Consider the following 24891-nt stretch of genomic DNA (forward strand, 5'->3'; position numbering starts at 1 on the left):
ACTGATAGTATTTGAACTGTGCGCAATTTAATTCAGGATGGACTAATAGATCGCGAGAAATTACGCTTTAGGCATGAAATAATGAAAGAAACACAGCCTTGCAAAGATATGCTTAAAATGGCTGACCATCTCAGTTTCGAGAAAATTAATCAGTTTTAATGCTGCAGTTTGCCCAATAAAAACATTCAGCTTAGCTGGCGTGCCGCAGCTATTCATGCGTTCATCACTTTTATCTTTTGGGTGGCGGTTCATTAATGACGAGAATACACTAGACAAAGGAACTGACTCTTTAAATTGCCATTTTTTGATTTGCAGATATTCTTCTTGTGCGAAGAGCACACGTCTGGAAAGTCTTTCTCACCGAATGGAATATGTTTACAATCGTCCCCGACTCCGTTCATATGCAGCATTCGATACCGCAAATACTGCTTTTCGTGACGACTGTTACTCATTTCAGATTTTACAGCACATTTTGTCCAGATGCTGCTTTTTACGTAGGGAACGACCATCAGTAGAAAATAAATATATACTGACCCATGCAAGTGCCCCTAATGATTAACTGTTTATTAAGTCGCTTAGCATATATACACCTAGTACGAGCTCAATATGTTAACGTTTTATTCGCTTGCTTGAACGCTGGAGTGATAGTAAAATTTTAAAATCGTACGTGTCTTTTGCAGTGTCTGCTCAGTCTAACCGAATTAACTCATGTTTCTATTTCTGTCGTTGCTTTAATTTACCTTTTTTTTTTACCTTTCCCTGCCAGGTGGCCTCAATTGCTTTAGGACGTTAAACCCTCCCAAACCAAACCTTTCACTCTGTAGCAACTTTCCCCGGAAATACCCCCTTCCCCCCATACCACATAGAAGCGTTCAGAGGTGTAGATTTTCATGGTGCCTTAACTTTTTAAGACCATCTTTCAAGCAAAGCTGCGAACAGTTAGCGGCGGTAACACTTACGGATGCATTTGGAGGGCGCCTATGCGGCTGGGTGGGTGGCGCTGTATCACATTAGTGAGACCCGTTCGTAGCATGCAGTCTAAATGAAGTTCAAATTTGAAGACGTTTTTCAGCTTAACTACACGCTACTGAGACTTCTTGATTCGAATGAGGAGTTGGTGCAGTCCCCAAAGAGACTGCCCTTAAGGCAGTCTGGTGGTATTTTGGTAAGAAAGGTTAGAAGTAAAATAAATACTCCTCCCCTCACCCTTCCCAAAAAACAAAATAACTTGGAGGACACTTCACTTTCTCTTTAAGAGTAGACTCAAGGGCGCCTTCAACACCGCCTATTCACTTCGCGAATTTCGGGCAATAAGAGGCTGACACAGTTCTGGCGAAGTGTTAAACGACTTTCGTTAATTCGGTTTCTGGGGAAGAACAGACCCTGTATATGTCTAATTTTTCGGTGGACAACTACACTTATAATGCAAGAAATATTGGCAAGGCATTTACTACACATGTCATCCGTTGTAGTTCTTATCGCGAATTAGCCTCAATGTTGACGAGCAGATTATTGCTACATGTGAAGCCGTAAGACACCATCTCGAACGCTTCACAAAAAAAGGTTGCATTGCAATATAGATATGAAATCACATGTTTTTTTTTTCTTATAAGTTTTAGATTCTTCCCACTACCAAGGCACATCAGGCACATCGCGGGAAAGGGCGAAGACATACATGGTAAATCTGTCTGCCTAAGTTTCCTCTCTTGCGTCTTTGTGTGTTTTATAGATAGTTTTTCTTATGAATAACAAGAAGATTTCATTTTTTGTGACTTCTTTGCGCTTTCAGTCAAGTGGTATCAGACTGAGATTTACACTGAAGCCGAGGGCCCGTTAAACTCACGGGACGCAAGCATCCTGGCTTCGTCGCAAGCCTGCCACGCAATGCTTCACTCAGGTGAAGAGGAAAACTTCATGCGCGCGTGCAGGCAGAACATATAAAGGTCATATCCTGCTTTAAATTCCTTTCTGGTGACTATCCTCACAACCCTAACGCACGTGCATTTCTTTACAATATTCTGTTCCACTCTTCTTTTTCGGCGCCGTAAGGGCTGAGCCCTCCCAAAAGACTCCCTAGCGTGAACAGCCTTTGTGATGCAGATCATGCCTCATTACAGAAACACTGAGATGCCCATTTCAGCGTTTTTATAGAAAACATGGCCCCCGTGTTTTCATGGCTAGCGATTGCACTACGCCTAATGCGCTGCTCGATGTCATCCCGAGTGAACAATAAAAATCCACTCTTTACGCATTTACTATGTCTTCGCAGAAGCGAGCCAAGGCAAGAAATGTAGGCTGACTTTGGCTCTTAGCATTTTAAACCCGAAGCCAATTCTTTGTCCGCTTTCGCGCTTTTCTCAGAGAATATTAGTTTACCTTCAGATAAAACTCCATGTAGAGTGGTTCTCTAAAATATAGACGTATATAAATTCAAGACGACGTTTGTGCAGCTATTTTAAGTTCAGGTACATGTGGCTCATGAATGAAAGCAAACAGAAAATGTAGGTGCGTGGACAGTCGAATAGAGTCGATGGGCGTTTGTTAAAAGATCATTCAGGACGGACATAATTTGACCTATGTCTTTAGTGTAAACAAAAACGAACCCCTGTGATGAAAACCGAAATTTTTATAAGTAAGAAATCACTAAAAGCATGAAATGCAAATGTTGCTATCACCAGCCGATTTCTCAAGTGCATCGATTCGTCGACATCGTCCTTCTTAGTGCGCGGATCCTAGTCAATACACTGCACTGCCAGTCACTTGGGAATAGTTGGCAGCAAATTATGGTCAGTATGGATGCCTGGAGATTGAATTTCCGATGTGAATTTTTTTATTATTTTGTTTTCGTCTGCAAATAGGTATTCTGCATCCGAACAGACGTCAGCAGGACCTAAAGAGCCAGGTAATACATTTTTGCCAGAAACCGCATTTCAACAAACCCGTCTTCAGAGTGATGTTAATCTCATTTCTCTGTAAAACAGTAACGCGGAGGAAGGGGGGGGGGGGGGGGGGGGGGGGGGGGGGGGGGCGGGTGCTGGAGAGGTCATAACCAATATAAGAATGCTTAGGGCCAAACACTATATTCAAATTTTTCCTAGCATGAGGCTTCCATTTTCTGTCGTTTTTCTGATTTTTTATTGAACTTTTTTAGAATATCATATTTGTTGACAAACGTGCCGTAGTATTATAAAGAAAACCGCATACTTTAATACCAGCGCAATATACTGTAATTTATATTGGCGCTGGCAGTACCTTTAGTCAATAATAAAAAATAGCAGAGGTTAATCCTGTTAAAAAAACCTAGTCATCTGAGCGACGCAAGCTCTGTTGAGCATGTCTGCACGGTCATACTGGCCTTTCCCTTCTATGCGAGCTTCTCGCTATTCGTCGGTCTCTGCCTCGAGCAGATCACGCTTTCTGGGTTTGGTGATCAAACTCAGAGTCACGTGTTCGCCGAAGTGATGATGCACTCGTACTAGCCGCACCTCACCCATACCGAGACAGAGAAACCAGACCCTGAGGAAGCATTTGTCAAATCACTGCCTAGTCACGTGATATCATAGCAAAGTGCCTCTGGGCAGTGCTACAGGCGAAGAAGACGAATGAAATTTCAGTGGCGGGGGCAGCAGCGCTCGCGCTAGGCCCGTTCCACCAGCTCAAGATTGCCCCGCCGGGGTGGCGCAGTGGTTGCGGCGCTCACTACTGTTCCCAAGGGTGCGGGATCGAATCCCGGCTTCGGTCGCCGCTTTTCGATGGAGGCGAAAAGCAAGACGTCCAGGTGCTGTACGATGTGAGTGCACGTTAAGAACCCCAGGTGGTAGAAATTTCCGGAGTCCTCCACTACGGCGTCTCTCATAGCTTAAGTCGCTTTGCGACGTTAAACCCCACAAACCAAACCAGCTCAAGGTTGAACGGGCAAGTTAATGACCTTGGCAGTTGCAGTGTGAAGAGTAGGGCTACGCCCGCTCTGAAAAGCTCGAACTAAGGAAGCTCAAAACAAAATCAGGACTTTATGTAATGTGAACATTTATCGCCTTCTTAAGAAGTAGCAAAACTCTTAGCAGTGTTGTTGCTTACCTTATTTGAATGCATCGGTGATATCCTAAACAATTGAGTTTGCCCGAAAAGAACACATTCGGATCATTTTTGTCATTGAAGCATCAGAGTGAAGGTTAATCTGAATATTCATCTTTCAAGGCCTTGTACTTTCTCCGGAAGAAGGGCTTACCCAAACTGCAATTTCTATTTGTTGATATCAGACCGCGCATTCGTGTTTCAGAAACTAAGGCGCTAGCTATGTAGACAATACGTCATTGAACAATTTCTGGCATATTTTGTAGTTCTTGATGAGGTGGCTGTGCCTTTTATTGCGAAAACAATACTACTCAAGGTTTCGAGCATTCAGCCTAGCACGGCCGGTAGCCACGTCTTACCCACGTGACGTTGTGACGTCACACCCCGCGTGACGCTAGTGTGAGAGCTGGGCTAGCAACTCAAGCGGTCGGCAGGAGCTTCCAACTTGGGTCTCTCGTTTCACAATGGGACGGTTATGTCAGAATCAGCCTGCTAGGACCCTGGCATTCACGTTACCCTTAGGCCACTAAGGCACGTTCATACGGCTTGGTTAAAGGAGGGCTTTATATGTGGGCTGAGGAAGAAGAAAAAGAGAAGAAGAAGAAGAACGCTCGGTCTTTCGCAGCTAATGCTTTCGCTCAATATTTGGTTCAGCAGCGTTCTTGTAATTTTTTTTTTTGTTCTTAGGTAAATGGTACAGATTAACCGTCAACCACATGCATTTGGGACTTACTGATGCACTGTTGATCGCGAAAATGTTTGTTCCCCTTCATCCAAACATTTGTCGTCCGGCAAGCCCATATGTATGCATGTAGATTTATGGAAATACCTAAAGAAACACAACAATATGTTTCGGCGTGCCATGGTGTCACCTGAGATGGGCACGTTGGACTTAGCAACGCAAGCATTCAGTTCAGTGAAGCACTTCCTTCAGGTGATAAAAAGCCATTCATCTTCGGCATCCGCCTTCCACTCGTGAAGAAAAGATCCTTTGGAAAATAAGCAAAATTCATACGTCGACTCCAGTATGCTTAAGAAACATAAACACGGAAGAAGACAGATTTCAGCCGCTTGCGGGTAGCAGAATTTAGGCATATGTCTTTTGATATTTTTTCCTGTCCTTTCTGGCGAAAATTGTCATTTCTTGATGAATAAAAAATACACATGGTTCTTACTGCTTTCTACAACGGTTGTGCCTTCTTGCCAAAGAAACAGTCTTCGTTCTTACAGAAGCGATTACAGCCTTTTTCATAAAATGGCTTTTACCTTTCCCTGTCCATTTGTCATTTTTCCTTCTGCCAAATGAGTCTCAGATACAAATAAGTAATTTGGGTTAGTGTCTTTCTTCCCCTCCGCATATTGCGCTTTGCAACCAGTGGACGCTTCCTAACGAAGTTCGTTGCGAGGCTTGTTAGTGAAGCATAATTTCTTTGCAATTTATCGAGCGGTACAGAAATGACGAAGACAAAGAAAGAAATACACAGGACACAGGATGTCTCAGCGCTGGTTAACTTTTTTTTTAAGTCGATATTTATTGCCTCAGGGCATCAGTAGGTTATGAGATGAAGGATGGATAAATGATTAAATGAATGGAAAAAGGTTGGCTGATTTTATGAAGTACAGAAGTGAGCGATGATGAGGTCCCTGTAGTGCTGATAACTTGTTTAACTACGCTTTCTATTTCGTCTCAAAGCTGAGTGCGTGTATCACTCCGTCATATCCAAATGCCACCTTAACCAGCGGCACCTTCTATAATCAAAATAAATGCGCAGGTGCAGCAGGCGCCAAATTTTCGGTAATACTGTCACATGAAGCGAAAGAATAAGCTGAAACCAATCAGAAACAAAGAATCAACAGTAGAGTTAGTTGTTTGGTTGTTGAGAAGGGAGGGGAAAAGAGAAGAAGGAAGAAAAAAAAAAAAAAAAAAAAAAAAAAAAAAAAAAAAAAAAAAAAAAAAAATTAGTTTTAAGCAATTGGTTCTAGAGTTAAGCACAGAGGGCACAGAGCAGAAGGCACCGGGCTAGAGAGGACCCGGGGACTAACATTGTGTTCGTTTTCTAACATTGTGTTCGTCCCTATAGTCTTCCTTCTTTTAAGTCGAAAGATATTTAATGGCTCATGCTGTCGTGAACAAAATGTGTCCCGCTTTTGCGGCGGCTCTGACTGGCTCTGATTGGCCGAGGCGGGATGATGTGCTAGAGGTCTCGACCCATCACAGAGCATCACCACAGTATGTGCGAATGCGTGTCTTATATGGCGCTATGCCAATCAAGGATCAATTACCAATTAATTATTTAATTACTAATTTATGACTGATTAAGTAATGCATTTTACCTAACGAATGATCAATTATTGTATAACTAAGTAATTATTTATTGTCTGCTTAGTTCACTAAATAATTATTACTAATTAGTATCAATTGCGTAGCAGAATGCGGTAGTGAGGCTTTCGCCTTTCACTGCTGTAGTCGCTAAAGTCCCTCGTAATTTTTTCTTTGACCGCGTGCCTCTGCGCTGAGAACTATTTTGCTCCGAACCCTGGGGAAATTAGAGGAATCGTTGTAATAACTTCGCAGACATACTTGCTGCTCCCCCCGCCCCCTTTTGTTCTGGCAATATCGAGGTACCTCTAGATTAAATACTATGTCGCAAAATAATCGCCGCATTAGCCGACCCATCTCGATGCGATGACGGCTGGTATATGAGCGCATCAGCCGCATGGCATGTTGTACAAGACTCGAACAAGCGAATGAGCAATATATCCACTCACGCCACTTGAGCCGCCAGGACGACGTTGTGCGCAGCAGTCACTCAGCTTGGGCTCAGAACTGCTACAGTGAATAATTAGTTAGCGGAGTCAATAAATTGGCGAAACCATCGTTCAGCGAACGAACTGAGAGCGAAAGAAAGGATAATAACGAGAAAGCATGACAACGATAATTAAATGCGTACAAAGCGGATAGAAACATTTTTTACGACACCGGTCACTCTATGGCCCTTCAACTCGGCTTAAACTGTTTCTAGAAAACACGCTCTTTTGCGTCAATTATGCTGGGACCGGTCTCACGAGCAAAAGCACGCTGTATTGTGCAAGTTGGAAGTAATTCATCTTGAGCACCAGTGCAAAGGGGACAAAGGACAAAGGAAAAGGGAAGACGACACGAGCGCTAACAACTGTTTCTAGCGCCTGTGTCGTCTTCCTTTTCCTAAGTCCTTTGTCTCTCTTGCGCTGCTCATCGATATGAAAACAGGTGAGTTTCTAGCTTGAAATTTCAGGCTTGTAATAACTTTGCCTTATAAGACAATGGCACCTCTGAGGTCACATCTGTGTCTTTAAAGGTTTCTATCTGAAAAATTGTCATCCACTGTTTGCTCGTTCTCTTTATTTCTTGTACCAACGGATTAGCAAATGTTTTCCAATATTCGTAATAGCCTAAATCATTCTTTCAGGGCAATTCACCGGATAAGAAAAACGGCAGCGAAGGTAATTTTGTGACTGGTGCACTCTCGCATCGACGCACCTGTAAGCAGCAATCACATCAGAATAGACGACGAAAAAACACACCCACACACCAAATGACAAGTGTTACTTCCACTAGCAGTACAACCTGCAAAATGAGCCATTTGTGCGCTCTTCCATCAAAGCTTATATTCACGTAATTGCACATTCAGATAATTTCTCCTCCCAAACCGCGGAGCGCTTTCGAGACCCTTTGGCGTTGGCAGGCAACAGCATAATACGGTCCCAAACAGAGCGCTATCCAATACGCTGACGAACGAACACCGTTGCATAAGCCGAAAGAAGCGGTCGCTCTAGCCTTTCGTAGCGACGTTAGCGGGAAAGCATTACGCTCGTGGCAGCGACTACGGAATTCAGCACGCAATCGCGAAAGTGCGCGCGTATCGATCCTCTACGGGTGCTCAACCATCCACGGTGATTTGGCTCCGCGCACTACCGTTAGCCGAGCACGTAGCGACTAAGCACACGCCACGAGGTTCGGTAATGCTTCCTTGCCTCCGTCGGTCAGGAAGGGACCAGGCAAATCGCGACCGCGTTTAGGTGACACGTGTCCCAACGGTGGAAAAGAAAGTTTAAACTTGATGCAAGCAAATAGTACGAGAACCTGATTTGTGGTAATGTCCTAACGCGACCACTGATGATCCCACTATTGCGTAATTCTTGAAGCGCTCATATATATATCTATATCTATATATATATATATATATATATATATATATATATATATATATATATATATATATATATATATATATATATATATATATATATATATATATATATATATATATATATATATATATATATATATATATAAGGCCGCACCCCGGCCGAAACGCCGGATTAAAGTGTTTTTTCCACCGTATGTCATCTCCTTTAAGTTTATGCCCTACCGGACCCATTCGAGCTCCAAACCCCTCCTTATATATATATAAATATATATATATATATATATATATATATATATATATATATATATATATATATATATATAGGGGTAATTGTAGGGCTTCGCCCAAAGGATAATCACTTGCAGGTGCGCGTCTGAACGTGCAGCCAGGTGCACGCCAGGTGCACGCATTTTGGCACCCTTCGTACTGGCCGGTAGCGAGCACCCAAATGACCCTTCGGCCCTCTTTTCTTTACACTGCAACTTTGAGCAGTGCGAAGGGAATTTTATCTCGTCTGCAGATGCGACAAAAGAGCGCCCGAAAGAGCGTTCAGGAGTTGACGCGGGTATTGTGCTCAGAACGGGAAAGCCAGAACCAGCCACCTGCGGAATGGCGGCTGGTTGATCTTTCCCTTTCTTTGTCGTTGCTCCTAGTAGTAAACACAAGTGGCGAGGGGCAATGCACTGTGGAAAGGATTCGGCCAGCAGCGGCAGCGTGGATGAGGTGACGGTGTGCGGGAGACAAGTGGGAAGAAAGTCTCACGAGAGGAGAGGGTTCGACACCCTCACAGGGGAAAGAGTTTTGCCGTGCTTTGTTTGTAATTTGTATTACTAGTGGGGCTCTGGGTTAGAGGCTAAGGCCAACCCATGGGGCTGTGGCCGTATAGCATATTTCCTATTGGACAGTTGATGTGTGGGGCTGGCCTCTGAAAAAGACCGCCTCTATTTCTTTGTTTTGTGAATATGTAAAATGAAACGTGATCCAAGAGAGTTCAGTCCAGTCTGAGCTGGGGCTCCATGCGTAGGCATGTAACGCGGCTGTTCTGTTTAGGCTCTAACCATTTAGGTCGAAGAGTAAAGTAGCGCAAAGCGTTATTTTTGTAAATTCATTTGATGTTCCAGTTTTACTCTGTATATATATGTGTCATGCTGTAAATATATGCTCTACCATCATCACCTTCAAGTACGCCTCCTGGTCTTCCCTACGCCGAACTACATAACAGGAAGGGTTTAAAGAACCTTCCAAAATGGAACGAACGACATAAATTCTACTGGCGCAGCTCGACAGGGTTCGGCACGTCTCATCTACAAGGACAAGCATCACACCAGCAACCACAGGCCATTCGACACGGAGCAGCGAGGAACCGTCAAGGGACGATTCTACCTCGGCTGCCACCGACGCCGTTGGAGCGGATGCATCATCCGGACTCTGGGCAGCAGACAACAAAAGATCTGCGCCGGGTGAGTGGGATTTCTTGCGTTTGTTGAAGTTGGCATGGTGGTTGGTTTGTGACGCTTATGGTTGAGACGAGGAGAATGCTAGCCGCTAAAGAAAGCGAATCTAATCCTGAGAGCGAATCGAGGTCAAATCCTCAACAGGAGCAGCAATCGCTAGGGGGCGGAGTAGAAATGGTTACTGATCAGAGTGAGGTAGTGACTATGGAGGGTGATTACAATGTGGAGAGCAGGTTACAGGCCGGCGACCAGAGACCAACATTGTCACTAGACGCGACAGGAGCCGAGACAGAGAGGATGGCTATTCGCCCTATGGAGTTAAAGATGGAAATGGAGCTACGAATACGTGAAATTGAATCTCGGGAGCGACTAGCCTTAAAGCAGATGGAGCTTGGGCTGTCGAGTGGTCGACTGTCACCGCTTCGGTGGGGACGGAGTGATGAGCGAAGTATAGGCGCAGATTCAATAACACAGTGTGCAAAAGTCCTAAAAGGCTACAAAATGCCATGCGATGCTGATGTGCCACTGTGGTTTGATGAAGTGGAGAAGTTTTTCGTCACTTTCCGTGTGCCGTACAGCAACCAAGTGCATTTAATTATGCCGGCACTGACAGAGCGAGTCCGATACTTGCTTCGTAACCTCGATGGAGCGGAATGCACGGACTATGAGGCTGTGAAAGCAGTGGTGCTAACTGAGCTAAAACTCACCCCAGCTGAGTACCTGGAAAGATTTGAAAAAGCAGCAAAAAGGAAGGAGGAGACATGGGCTCAGTTTGCATCACGCGTGAAAACGTATCTAGCATACTACATCCAGGCTAGAGAGGTGGACTCAAAAGAGGCGCTGACCGATCTAATGGTGTCCGATCGCATTAAGGCAGGTCTCAGCACGGAGGGCATTGAATATGTGCTCCTTCGCGAAGGAGAGAGTTGGCTGAAGCCTAAAGAGCTATCAAAGGCTCTACAAATCTTTGAGCAAGCAAAAGGTAAAGGCCGCTCTACAAAGCAGGTTACGGTGCCAGTACAGCAAGTGAGCCAAAAACAGATTAATGCTTAAAAGCGCACAGTAAAATGCCACCTATGCCATGGGCAGGGGCACATTGCTAGGAATTGCCCGCAAGCAACGGGAAATGATCCGCGTCAGAAACAAGAAAATGGGCACGGGCAGAGGGTGCACAAGGTCGAGCTGGTCGATCAGACAGAGGTAAAAGAACCAGTGGTTAACCAAGTTACGGGTTTAACTGCTAGAGTTGAAGTACCGATGCAAAGTTCGAAGACAGCCTCATCAAAACTTGAGTTGGTAGACTTGGTGTGTGGAGACGTTCGCACAGAGGCAGTGTTTGATACGGGTAGTGAAATAACCGTAATACGAGAGAGTATACTACCACAGGAGCTGACGCAACCATCAGGAACAGTGAAGCTAATGTCGGCTTTCGGCAGATCAATTCAGGCGAAGTTAGCGACGATTCCTATTAAATTATCTAAGCCAGGAACAGTGGCAGATCAAGAAATTGGCGTAGTATGTGCCCTCACTGATGAGCTGACCGATGGGGTCAACTGTTTGCTGTCGTTAGACGACTGGCAACTGCTAAATGAGACCAGTGAAGGGGTGCACGTGAATACGAGTACTGAAAGTACTGAAGTCAGTGGTGTGCCGGTTACAGAAGTTGCAACCGCAGGAAATCAGAATTCTGAGGCACTGATATGCGAGGTAAGCGAGGCACTGAACGTCGACAATCCATGGCGAGAGGAAGCTGATTCAAGTGAGAGAGAAGATGCGGTTTCGTTGTACAGCCAGCATGAAATGTGTCGAACAGTGCGGGTCGGCAAAGACAGCTTGAGAAATGCATGCGAGAATGTACCTGAGCATATTGAAATAGCTGGCCCACTAACGGCGCTGACAAAGCGAGGAGTCTCCAACGTGATCCCGTGGTCGGATTATGCGCAGTGCGCATTAGAACAGCCGAAGGACTCGCTCTGTAGAACAGTGGCGTTGAGCACTCCGCAACCTCCCGAGCCATACTGGCTGCTCACTGATGCATCAGCAACGGCTGCTGGGACTTGCTTGGCACAGGCGACGGAAAAGTGCGATGAGGGGCCTATAGCGTTCGCAAGTCATCGCTTCGGCGCGTCTCAGGCGAGGTGGTCGACCAGAGAGAGCGAGGCGTTCGCTATTTGCGCTCTAAAGAAACTCGATCACCGGCTCTTTGGCGCTGAGGACAATGTCTTCTCTGACAACCGCCTGAGGACGTGCACTCCACACGGGGCTAAATTAGATACGTGGGCGCTGGCACTCCAGCGTTGCAACATAACGGTGAAACACAGAAAAGGCATCGGGAATGGAAATGCAGATGCGCTATCCAGGCTCCCCAATCTGTCATGGGAGTTGGGAACTAGCGATACCACCATGTCAACCTAGACAAGCGTGAACGTTCCTGCTCAGCCGGCGCTGTGAGCGGCGAGCCGTGTATGTGATATACCGGACAATTGGAAGGGAGTTCTCCCTGATATTCAGCTAGTGTCGTCAGCGTTGTGTGCGCGGACTTGCGAGCCGCGATGAACAATGGGGCTTTGTGTGTACGCCTGTGTACATGAATGTGGACTCCCTGCAGAGTGATATTGCTGACTGCTTAGCAGACCTGGACAACAGCATACACCAATGTTGTGTTTTGTGATTTGCATACTTCGGTGTATTTGTTTTTCTCCGAGTGTCGTGGTGACATGTAGACATTGGCGCCCCAGCAGGAATGACATTGCTGCCGTGAAGGTAGTGCGGCCCTTGTGAAGAGTTAGTATGAACGAGCTGATAGCAAGCTCGGTTATACTCTTAGAAGGGCGTGTAGGGCCGCGCCCAAAGGATAATCACTTGCAGGTGCGCGTCTGAACGTGCAGCCAGGTGCGCGCCAGGTGCACGCCAGGTGCACGCATCTTGGCACCCTTCGTACTGGCCGGTAGCGAGCACCCAAATGACCCTTCGGCCCTCTTTTCTTTACACTGCAACTTTGAGCAGTGCGAAGGGAATTTTATCCCGTCTGCAGATGCGACAAAAGAGCACCCGAAAGAGCATTCAGGAGTTGACGCGGGTATTGTGCTCAGAGCGGGCAAGCCAGAACCAGCCACCTGCGGAATGGCGGCTGGTTGATCTTTCCCTTTCTTTGTCGTTGCTCATAGTGGTAAACACAAGTGGCGAGGGGCAATGCACTGTGGAAAGGATTCGGCCAGCAGTGGCAGCGTGGATGAGGCGACGGTGTGCGGGAGACAAGTGGGAAGAAAGTCTCACGAGAGGAGAGGGTTCGACACCCTCACAGGGAAAGAGTTTTGCCGTGCTTTGTTTGTAATTTGTATTACTAGTGGGGCCCTGGGTTAGAGGCTAAGGTCAACCCATGGGGCTGTGGCAATATAGCATATTTCCTATTGGACAGTTGATGTGTGGGGCTGGCCTCTGAAAAAGACCGCCCCTATTTCTTTGTCTTGTGAATATGTAAAATGAAACGTGATCCAAGAGAGTTCAGTCCAGTCTGAGCTGGGGCTCCATGCGTAGGCATGTAACGCGGCTGTTCTGTTTAGGCTCTAACCATTTAGGTCGAAGAGTAAAGCAGCGCAGAGTGTTATTTTTGTAAATTCATTTGATGTTCCAGTTGTACTCTGTATATATATGTGTCATGCTGTAAATATCACCTTCAAGTACGCCTCCTGGTCTTCCCTACGCCGAACTGCATAACAGGAAGGGTTTAAAGAACCTTCCAAAATGGAACGAACGACATAAATTCTGTAATCTTCATCTTTATAGCCACTGACATGCGTCGCGTGCTGGCGCACTCGAGAATTAAGAAGTTGGACGTTGTCTTTGTGATTCGCTACGCCTGACGCCCCGCTGCGAGTTCATCCAGAGCAGCTGGTTCCACCTGCGTCGACTGAATAAACACACTCCTACAATTGGTGGAGGGGCTGGGTGATGTTCCCGTCCACCCTGGAACTAAGAAGCCGCACATTGCCCTCTGCTTTCAACATGCTGGACGAAACTGCCTCTACATCGCCGCCTGGTGTTAGAGACCACAGAACCTCTACACTATCGCTGGGCGGTTCTACTCCTTCAGATGACAGCCCTTTCATTCAACAAATGAAAGCCTTCGTTTGAGAAGAGGTCGCCCGCCAGCTATCACTAGTGCCTCAGTTACAAGATACTGACCGCCTTGTTCCTGACATGGCTCCGTCTCTGGCCCCTACCATACTCCGTGCTGTGCAAGATAACATCACTGATGCCCTTCCGCGCAGTTCCGTGCTCCTGCCCAGTCCCGTTCCGGCGCAAGTAACGGCACCACTGACGTACGCCCAAGTTGCAGCCAGATCGATAATGCCATCAGAATTAACCTCTTTCCTACCAAGCCGCTTCCTCCAACCTTGCTTCGCTTTTGGCTGGGTTTGCATTCCATGTCCCCATTCCAAGGGTGCGTCAACGCCCGACGAACCCTTGGCGTACCGCAGACAACCGGCCAGTCTGCTACTCTTGCGGGCTGCCGGGTCATGTCGCACGCCTTTGTCGCCAACGCCTTCCACCTTCTTGCCCTGACCTCTGGAACTACTCTTACGATACCGACCAGCCCTCGCCGAGAACTCCTCCCAGTTCCGGCTTTATATCTCGCGACAATCAAACATATACCACTCGCCGATCATCTTCCCCTCGTCGCCGTTCACCATCTCCGCTTCTACGACGTTCTACCGGCGCTGTTGAGGGAAACTAACAGTCGCAGTTCCCGGGCAAGAACTGCGCTTGGTTCGAACTCTTAAAGTCCTCCGTGTTCTCCCGCTAACGTAATACAAGTGTTTGTCGACAGCGTCGCAATACTCGCTCTTGTCAACACGGGCGCTGCCGTATCCGTCATCAGTGAAGCTCTTTGACGTCGTCTTCGCTAGGTGACCACCGCGTTTTCCTACTTTTCGCTTCGCACCGCCTCATCACAACGCATTCATCACTCAGCGGCGTGCACGGCCCGTGTTCTCATCGAAGACGTCTTATACACCATCGAGGTTATTGTATTGTCTCAATGCTCACACATCATCCTGGGCTGCGATTTCCTTTCCACTCATCGTGCCGTTATTGACTGCGCCCGCGCGGATGTTTCCTTTTTTTCCTTTTTATGATACCGTCTTGTGTGACGTCCCTACCCGGTCTGCAAAACTCCTTGGCGCCAATGACACAGACATTCCTCCATTTTCTGCTGCCCTCATTCCACTCCTGTGAAAGCTTTACTAATCGACTGTCTTCTTCACACCTTTCGACGCCGCTTCACGCCATCCCTGCCTCCTACTTCCATTTGCTGTGCTCAAATTCGAAGATGGCCTTAGTGCGTCTCGAACTCATTTTCTTACCCGTCCGTCCTGCTACGCGGCGAGTGTATCGGCCGTATTGAAGAACTTGACCCCGCGCTTGTAAAATACCCTTCCTGCCACGCCTACTTCATACGGCGTTAATGTTCTCAGCTCTTGCGATATAGCGACCGCTACAACACCACGCGATGTTTTTCAACAGGCTATTGACGCAGGTCTTCCACTAGCGCAACGCGATCCACTCGCTGCCCTCCTACAGAGCTTCACTTCTTCCTTCGACCTTCCTCACACTGCTCTGGGTCGCACGTGTGTCGTTACGCACACAATTGACACTGGTACAAACGCACATTTGCGCCAGCGTCCTTATCGCGTGTTGGCCTCTGAGCGCCAAGTCATTGCTGATAACGTGGATGATATGCTTCGCCGGGGCGTCATACAGCCATCTAACAGTCCATGGGCTACTTCGGTTGTTTTGGTCACTATGAAGCATCGTTCTATTTGGCTTTGCGTCGATTACAATTGACTAAACAAGATCACGCGCAAAGTCGTCTATCCTCTTCCACGAATCGACGACGCGTTGGACTGTTTACAGGGAGCCGATTATGTCTCCTCTTTGGATTTGTGCTCTGGCTACTGGCAAGTGTCGATGGCTGACGATGACCGCTCAACAACTGCCTTTATACACCGGACGGCTTAAACGAGTTCAACGTTATGCCGTTCGGCCTTTGCAATGCTCCAGCCACTTTCGAGCACCTGATGGACACTGTTCTTCGTGGACTCAAGCGGCAGACCTATCTTTGTTATCTGGATGACATCGTAGTTTTTTCTACCTACTTTTCTTCTCACCTTCTGCGCCTGAAGCATGTTATCACATATCTCGCCGACGCTGGGCTTCAGTGGAATTTGAAGAGGTGCCACTTGGCCGCCCTAAAACTCACAATTTCGGACCACGTAGTTTCTAAGGACCACATTCTTCTCGAGCCCACCAAACTTCGCGCAGTTGCAGAGTTTCCGAAGCCAACCTCCCTGAAGCAACTCCGGAGCTTTATCGGCCTCTGCGCCTACTTTCGACGCTTCATCTTTAACTTCGCCTCTATCATCGCTCCTCTGACCCAGCTCCTTGCCGGCAGCTCCGACCTTTCCTCCTGGACTCCAGCCTGCGACAAAGCCTTTAACACTTTACGCCGCCTTTTGGTTTCACCTCCCATTCTACGCCACTTTGATCCGACTGCGCCTACGGAGATCCACACTGACGCCAGCGGTATTGGGCTTGGTGCCGTCCTTACCCAACGTAAGCCTAGTTTCAGTGAGTATGTGGTGGCGCCAGCCGAACATTGACGAAAGCAGAGTCTAATTATTCTGTAACAGAAAGAGAATGTTTGGCCATTATTTAGGCCATCGGAAAATTTCTTCTCTATGTCTATGGCCGACCGTTTTATGTTGTGACCGATCATCACGCTTTGTGCTGGCTGGCCTCTCTGAAAGACCCCTCCGGCCGCCTCGCTCGCTGGGCTCTCTGTCTCCAGGAGTATAATAATCATGTCCTTTATAGATGAGGCCTGAATCACACGGACGCGGACGTTCTCTCCCGTTCTCCTTTGCCTAGTTGTTCCTCGTCTGATCACGTCTGTGCTTACGATTTCTCAACCCTTGCTACTGTTGACATGGCCACTGAGCAGCAGAATGACCCGTGGATCAGTTAGACTTTCTTTCAGGTCCTTCTCCCGGCCATTCATCCAGAGCACTCGTCCGGCATTCCATTACACTTTTCCATTCGCCATGGTCTGCTCTATCGCCATAATTATTTGCTTGACGTGCGGAAATAGCTTCTAGTCATCCTACGTCATCTCTGCGCCGTCATTTGCGCTGCGTTCCATAGTGGCCCACAGTGTGCCCACGGTGGCGTATTGAATACCTACACGCGCCTCCGCCTGCACGTTTACTGGCGTGGAATGTAATGCTTTGTAAGACACTTCGTGCGCGCTTGCGAATCTTGTCAACGCCGAAAAACTCAGAAGTCCCCTGTTTCATTGCAGCCGTTACCCTTTCCAGCTCGTCCGTTTGACCACGTTGGCATAGATCTGTGTGGCCCTCTTTCTATTACTCCCGCTGGGAACCTGTGGCTTATCGTGGCAGTAGACCATCTTACTCGCTACACTGAAACATCACCGTTACCCTCTGCCTCCGCACTGGACGTCGCTTTGTTTCTTCTCAAGAACATAATTCTTCGCCACGGGACTCCCAAGAAACTACTCAGAGACCGCGGACGCGTTTTCTTGTCCGACGCTTTTCAGGCCCTCCTGAAAGAATGCCGCATCATTCACCGCACCACTACTTCTTACTATCCTAAGACGAATGGCCTGACAGAACGCTTCAACCGTACTCTAAGTGACATGCTGGCCACGTACGCGAATGACGCTCATTCCAACTAGGACCAGGTTCTTCCCCATCGTAACCTAAGCATACAACACTGCGACACAGACCACCACTAGATTCTCTCCCTTCTTTCTTCTTTACGGGCGCGAGACAACCTGCACAATGGATACGCTTCTTCCCTACCGCCCTGATGTTTCTGAATCAACGCCACTTTCAGACGCCGCCCAGTAGGCAGAATGACGTCTGCTCGCTCGTTCACTTGCAAAGGGAACCCAGTGGCAACAAAAACACCACCGGGACACCGACGAGGCTCCTTCATATGCACCCAACGCCTTGGTGTGGCTATGGGTCCCTGCCACAACCGCCGGTCTTTCAAAGAAGTTTCTTGCTCGTTATCATGGTCCATACCGAGTCCTTCAAAAAATATCTCCTGTCAACTACGTAGTTGAGTCCGTTGCGCCCTCTGCGGACTTGTGTTACCGTGGACGTGAAACAGTTCATGTGGACCGAATGAAGCTCTACTACGATCCGTCTGTCCTTTCCGCTCCATGAGTCGCCAGGATGGCTCCTTTTCTATTCGGGGGGAAACTGTAGTGTGGTAATCCTCATCGTTATTGCCACTGTCATGCGTCGCGTGCTGGTGCGCTCGAGAACGAAGCTGGACGTTGTCTTTGTGATTCGTTACGCCTGACGCCCCGCTGCGAATTCATCCCAAGCAGCTGGATCGACCTGCGTCGACTGAATAAACACATCCCTAATATATATATATATATATATATATATATATATAACAAAATAAAACTTTTGAAATAGGCCAGAAAAACCACTTGTATAGGCGGCCAGCCATCTGGTGTACCATAGGCTATATTATTCTTTCAATTAACTAATTAGTAAATAAATTAATTTTTATAAATTAATAAATATTGCTTTAGACAATAAATGTGATTTTCAAAGTTGAAAGGAACTTTCTGAAAGCCTCATTCCTTTTATTTCCGATAGGGACAGCATCATGTGCATCTTTTTTTCAAGCTCTAAAAAAAATTCCGCGAAATACAAAACTATCACGCGACTAACGTATTCGTGCGGTACTATTGTAGTGCTCTCAACAGTAGTTTTAGTGAATGAAATTAGCTGTGGCCGTGTCTAGACAGCCCAGTCCCAGCGGTAGGCTGATATGTCTTCGGTGGGTCAGTCAGCGCGGATAGCTCCCGGCTGCCTGAAGCGGAAAAGGAAACCACCGCCACAGCAACGCTGTCATGGAGCCAATGCCGCAGCTGATTTTATTCACGGAAGCCCAGGTTGGGAGCAGCACAATCGTAGCGCAAAAATGTGCCAGTCACGCGATATTTTTGTATTTCGCGGACTTTATTTAGAGCTTTCCTTATCGCAAATAAATGAACTGGTGTTTTAGAAGGTGCTCTCCAACTTTGCTAATCAATTTATTGTCTAAAAGTAATAGTAAAAAAAATGAGCGAGACTATTTTAATTACTAATTATATAATTAGAAAACGAAAAATTTCCTGTAGGGCGCCAGATGGTTGGCAGTTGTATACAAGGGGTTTCGCTGGCCTACCTCAATTGTTTCGTTTTTTAACCCTTGGCTAAATTTAGCTTGGATACCCTGTATAAGCGATGAACAGGCTTTGACAGTAAGCCCTTCAAGCATGGATAAACTATAACTAAATAAATGAGAACCAGATTGAACTTAAGGTAATTCATTAGTTTCAAGGTCTAAGCGAGATACGCAAACAAAATTATAATGCTATAGAGCAATATCACTTGATCCGTTCAATTCGGGAATAGGAGTCGACATTAGGTGCTGGGGCATTTTGGAACTTTAGCTCGTGAAGCAAATAGGGGGGCAGTTTACGGCAGATAGAAGCTCACCGTTGTTATGACCAAACATCGCTTGTGCCATACCACAACGTAGTGGTATTTTATGCAGAGCTAGGTAGAACATAAAATCGCTTGTGAGGAACCTTCGCCGTAGCACATGAGAAAGGAATAAGGGATGCCAGCTGGTCGTAGCGACTTTTTATTGTTAAGGGGCCGGGAGAAGGGGAGGGGGGGTGTTTATGATTAGGGCATGTACTTCTGGACCTGATTGACTCCGAAGTTACAAGTGTTAGCATTTAGAAATGTTTTAAAAATAAATATGTATAGAGGTGTTCAATAATACCACCAGAGTATTTGATTCTAGCATTGCGATCATGTATTTTTCGAACGTCATGATTAGTGAGCTTCAAGAAGCACTGCATTTTCTGAACAGCATTGCTACTGAGCAATTCAGTAAGATATTAGGAAAAATGTATCTCAGTTCACTTTTTCTGATTAACAAGTTGTGGTTTAACTACCTAGAAATGGCAATGTCTCTTTTTCCTTTAAGGCAACTTGATTTTACGTTTAGTGCGCATAGTTACTTAGGGCTATCCGTGCGCATATAAAATAAATAAATAAGTAAATAAATAAATAAATACAAACTCTAGATAGATAAACAGAAGTATATTCGATGTTCAGACTTATACGCCTCGACTATCACGAACCACTGTGGTAAGTCGCATGCCCAACAATCGAGATTAAATATTACAAAAAGTATGAGGCCTTTTGTTTGCTAAAGTATTTTATGCCGATAGTTGCATTCTTACATCCCTTCCAATATTTCTCGCTAGCCTACAATCTTTCTGTGCAGGTGCATTCTTAAACCTGTGGCTTACCAGTCAGAAAATATTTCCACGTGATCCCGTAATAACAAAATGGAGGAGTCGTTCTTGAACGGTTGTTTTCAAATCCGCCCAGAGTGCATTATTTACCGTTTTATATCTGCTATTTTAGTAGTCTGTTTACAATATCTTGCTGAAATAATACAAACCCGGCCAAACAGACAAAAACATACTTTGTGATCTTGATCTCCGTGCAAACCCCGCAGCTACCACTGGTGTGTGGACTGCTGTGGTTGGGCCGCGAAAACTTCGTACAAGGTTGTTTTTGATGCAATAACCCATCCCTGAATAACGGAATAAAGCGCTATTTGTATTACTCGAGTATACCTGAAGGGTTTAAATCGTTCCTTTTTTTTTTTTTCGGAGAGGCCGATACATTCAAAATACACATGTATTGCTGTGGTGAAAAAGGATTGTTTGCTTTTAGTAATGATGTCGTCTCCAAAGGCCCTGACTGCTTTTAGCGCTTATCTTCGCGCCGTTCGCCATCCCTTGTACCAGGTGGCATAGCAGGCGCGATCAAATCCACCTCACAAAAACTAGCTGGAAACTGTTGTGACAGGGAAGTATCAAAAACGTTGGCAGAAAAATGAGCGGCCACACCTCGGTGCGACCACGCGCAAAGCTTATTCGACCGTGTGGGATATTGTCCACCCAACCGTTGTGCCATCGTTTGCAAAATCGTTCAACTGGCAGTGATTCTTTACCAAGGTCGCGAAGGGCTGCAGAGCAGCGCCTTCATCTTACAGTAGGCTATGCTTTACACTTCATTATTTGGGTACTCGCTCGAGCAGATAACATGCTCGCCATGCAGAAGCGAAGAAGGGAACCAGAAATATAAGAATAGAGAAAGCCAGAGCAGTTTTGCCCCGAGACACGCTTATTCTTATCCGGATTTCGTTTCCTTATTCCAAAATTTCCACCCTTCGGAACATTACACGAAGAGCACGTGCCCAGGCCAGACAGCATGCACAAAGGGCGCTGAACGTTTCGGGTTTCCAGCCAATTGAACTAGAACACGCTTTTTATTTCTGAAATGTTTTGCCAATTCCTTTCTGCAAATGTTACCAAGTTTCGCAGAGAAGAAAGCGAAATCTGTGAAGTTAATTTTGCTTGGTATGGAAAAAAACTGGGACATTGTAAGATGACCGAAAGAATATGGACTGATTGAAAGAGGGGCGGGAAGAAATGAGTTGAGGAGCGCTGAAAGGATGTTTCGAGACTGCTATCGTAAATGGCACTCTTGATGCTGAAGACATGTTTCTGCTTCAGAGAAGAAAGATACGTCTAGTGTTTCATTCTGAAATAGGCATTGGCCAGTGTTCTGCTTGGGGAGTTGCGGGAAACAGAAGGTATTCATCAGCTTGTGGTGAAACGGTCACGGTGGTGCTGTTAAAACTAAAAATTAGATATATTATGAGGTGCCTGTTTGAAGCGCAGTTCTCTCTTGAGCATTAAATAGAAAATTCTTCGTGAAAAGTGGCTAAAATTCTAAAATTTGAATGCATGATTTCGCTCATATCTAATTCTGTATTAATCGGAGACATAGAAGCGTCTGCAGTCTATTGGCGGTCGCAGATGATATTGCATGTTCACTCAATATTTTTCTGTCAGTTCAATAATGATCTTGAGCTCACGAGTAACGGCAAAAAATTGGCATCTTTGTATGAACCAAGACATTATGATACTCGCATTGAGCGCACAAAGAAATGATATTTGGAATGCAAAACTTCCTTAAGAAACAGAAAAATAGAGATGGGGAATTCAGTTGTGCTGTTATGTGAAAGTTTAGCTTTGCGGGGAAATATTTAAGAAATATTTAAGTGTCGATATATCCTGGCCTTCGGCGGCTAGTTTTGCGGGTGAATGAAAGGTTGAAGAACGCAGTAATATCGCTATTAATATTAAAATCCTTCTAATAATATAGCTCCACAATCAACTCATTGCAGCAGTGGATATATGAGAGCCTTTCAGCGTTCCACATGTATATCAGCGAGAAGCTTGCCGTAGAAGAAATCTCAGTTCGTTATTGTTATATCCGTTATATCTGTTATTTCGTTCCTTAATTCTTCCTTTTCTTTCCCACCTTCACAAAACTTCACGAGCTCGAATCATTCATTCAAGCTCACGGAATGTACTTTAGTGGCTTTGAAGGAGTATCACTTGCAGTATATAAGAATAGAACCTGCAGCATATCAGAATTTGGTCCTTCAAAACTCTCTTACAGAACACCAAGAATTCTAGTAACAATTCATTGCTCTTAAACTGAGTTTTTAACTGTACTAGTTTAAGTGCAACAGGATATTTAACAACAGTTGTTATCAGTTGTTTTTTTCGTCCCTCATCCCCGCTCCCACCCCCTTTTTTCACATCGTAAAACACAAAGCTTTGTGTGCGCTTAACTCCCATTACTATGCCGATGGTGACGCCGTGTTGTACCTGTCTAATATCAGAAGAACAAAGCTAGGGCGAAACTCTTGGAACAATTTTTTTAGCTCAAATTCAATGAAATGCAAAGTAATAATCAGTTTCTAAAGCTCATTTCATATATGTGATCACTTCTCTTCTAAATTAATTCCTTTTTAAACATTCAACATTTTCACTGCCTTTTTTACAGAAAGGATAAAAAAAAAACCTAATCAGAAGTCTATTTTTAGCCATAGTTATATATCAAGAATGAGGAATACAACATAGGAACTGCTTTTGTTTTTTTTTTTTTTTGATGAAGGCAGAATTATTCGTTTTACGTATTGTCGAAGCTCATTGTAGGAAATGTAGCTGAAGAGTCATTTATTTAGACCCTACAAAAAATTATCCACCATAAAGTGAGAAATCTGTTTGCAGTAATGTATAATTTAGTCTCTAAGGAGCATGCTGCAATAGAAATTATTCTTATTAAGTGCTCAAGATGGGACGATATTCTTACTGTAATCCCTTAAATCCCTTAATCCTTAGTCCACCCTTAAATGACGCCTAATTCAAGTCGTCATTCTTATATTAAAGGCCAATATACCCCTAATTTTAGTTAGGTGTTTTCTATTATCACATTATGCACCAGAATTTAATCTTATGAATCGTCGTATGCAATTTGCCTGTGAATGACTAAAAATTTATGATTGAATCAAATCAATCGAACCATAGCTCAGCCGTCAGGTTGCTGATTAGGTCAAGAGAGACACAAGAATTCAATAATAATATAACCACCAAAGCATTATTTTTGTTCTCTACAACATTTAGTCCAGCGACATTCAAAAGCTGGTTTGATTGCAAATGACGTATCAGCATTCACATTGCCTTTTTTAAATCCCGCAAGCTTTAGAGCGCCCGTTCGACGGTTTAGCGGCGTCCTCGTTCATGGCGTTGCCGGTGTCACTTAGAGAAAGATAGACATGAAACAAAGGAAGTTTTTCAGAAGAAGAGAAAGAAGATCCACGAGCTTTGCGCCTGTCGCTCGCGACTCTTCTTTCTCTCGTTTTTAGAAATTCTTTTTGGCTTGTGAGAAAAATAAAGAGCGCTTTGTAATTGCACAAACACGCTTACAAGCATCTCTGTAATTGTTTGCAGCAATATATCGCAAAAATGCTACATAGATGCGCTAAAATTTCGCATCAGGGAGTATCGTAAGCATCATTCGTATGTGTTTATGCCCCACGAGGTCAATACGCTACCTTCAGCAGGAATGTAATACAGGTTACAACCCTTCATTGATAGTAATCCCAAACTGAAAGAAGATAGTTATAGATTATTTAGCAGTCCTAGGTGATTCCCAGATTATAATCCGCGTCTAGCGCATCGTTCGAAAGAAAGCATGCAAGCGGTAATTTAGTACCTATAATTTTTTATACTCGTGCGAAAGTTTGCTGTGTTTCTTTGTTTATTGGCTTATTTATTTATTTATTTATTTATTTATTTATTTATTTATTTATTTATTTATTTATTTATTTACCTTAACGGCTCTTTCAGGCATGACATAGGGGGATCACGTTAACAAAATTGGTTGTAGTAGGCACATAAGTAAAATTGGCACTTTAGGACTAGAGGAAACAAAACTTTCAGGTCTGTATATTTTATAAAGTAGTTATGGTGACCTTAAGCAACGTTGCACACTCTTAAAAACTGAAGTACGTGCACGCATAATATTTAGCAGTGAATGGAAATGTACAACAATAAATAGAGCATTAACTCTCAATTAGAAAAAAACAACAGGAGATCAGAAGTTGCGAGGACCGCAAGGTATGATTAAGAAACCTACTTAGTCAGCTTAACATTCTATTCTCTAAAGCATTTAGGAATGAAGTGTGGATGGATGGATGGATGGATGGATGGATGGATGGATGGATGGATGGAATATAGGAGCGTCCCCTTTGCAACGGGGTGGTAGCAGTAGCTATCATGCTCACTTTTCTCCGTATATCTTAATTATTGATTTAGAATGGTTAACTAAGCCATCATTCTGTTTATTAAATTTTTGTTCCTACATTACTAACATTATGTCACTTCTCTGCTTTTAAGCCACCAAACTTCCAGTCGTTTTTTGCTAGTTTCCACCGCCGGTTTATTCACCCGGCCACTGGTATCTCTAAACCCAGGAGCTTCAGGAACAGTGATTGCGCCTGCATCAACTTCCGGATGGATACCATTACATTCGAATATAATATGGTCAATTGTTTCACTGGAGTTTTTACATACAGCACATGCGTCATCTCCATTGTTAAATTTCTTTTTGTAGCTGCGTGTTCTAAGGCACCCTGAT

The 24891-nt window shown here is 45.0% G+C and overlaps 1 long non-coding RNA gene and 1 pseudogene across 1 annotated transcript in view; both read left to right on the forward strand.

The window, feature by feature from the left end:
* The window catches only part of LOC146208365 (uncharacterized), a 590053-nt gene that overhangs the window by 373914 nt on the left and 191248 nt on the right, over positions 1 to 24891 (forward strand). The window lies entirely within an intron of this gene.
* On the forward strand, positions 9603 to 12133 carry LOC146208370 (uncharacterized; annotated as a pseudogene).

This window comes from Amblyomma maculatum, chromosome 1, assembly GCF_055883805.1.
Source record: "Amblyomma maculatum isolate TAMU_Amacu chromosome 1, ASM5588380v1, whole genome shotgun sequence".
NCBI classification, from domain to species: Eukaryota; Metazoa; Arthropoda; class Arachnida; order Ixodida; family Ixodidae; genus Amblyomma; species Amblyomma maculatum.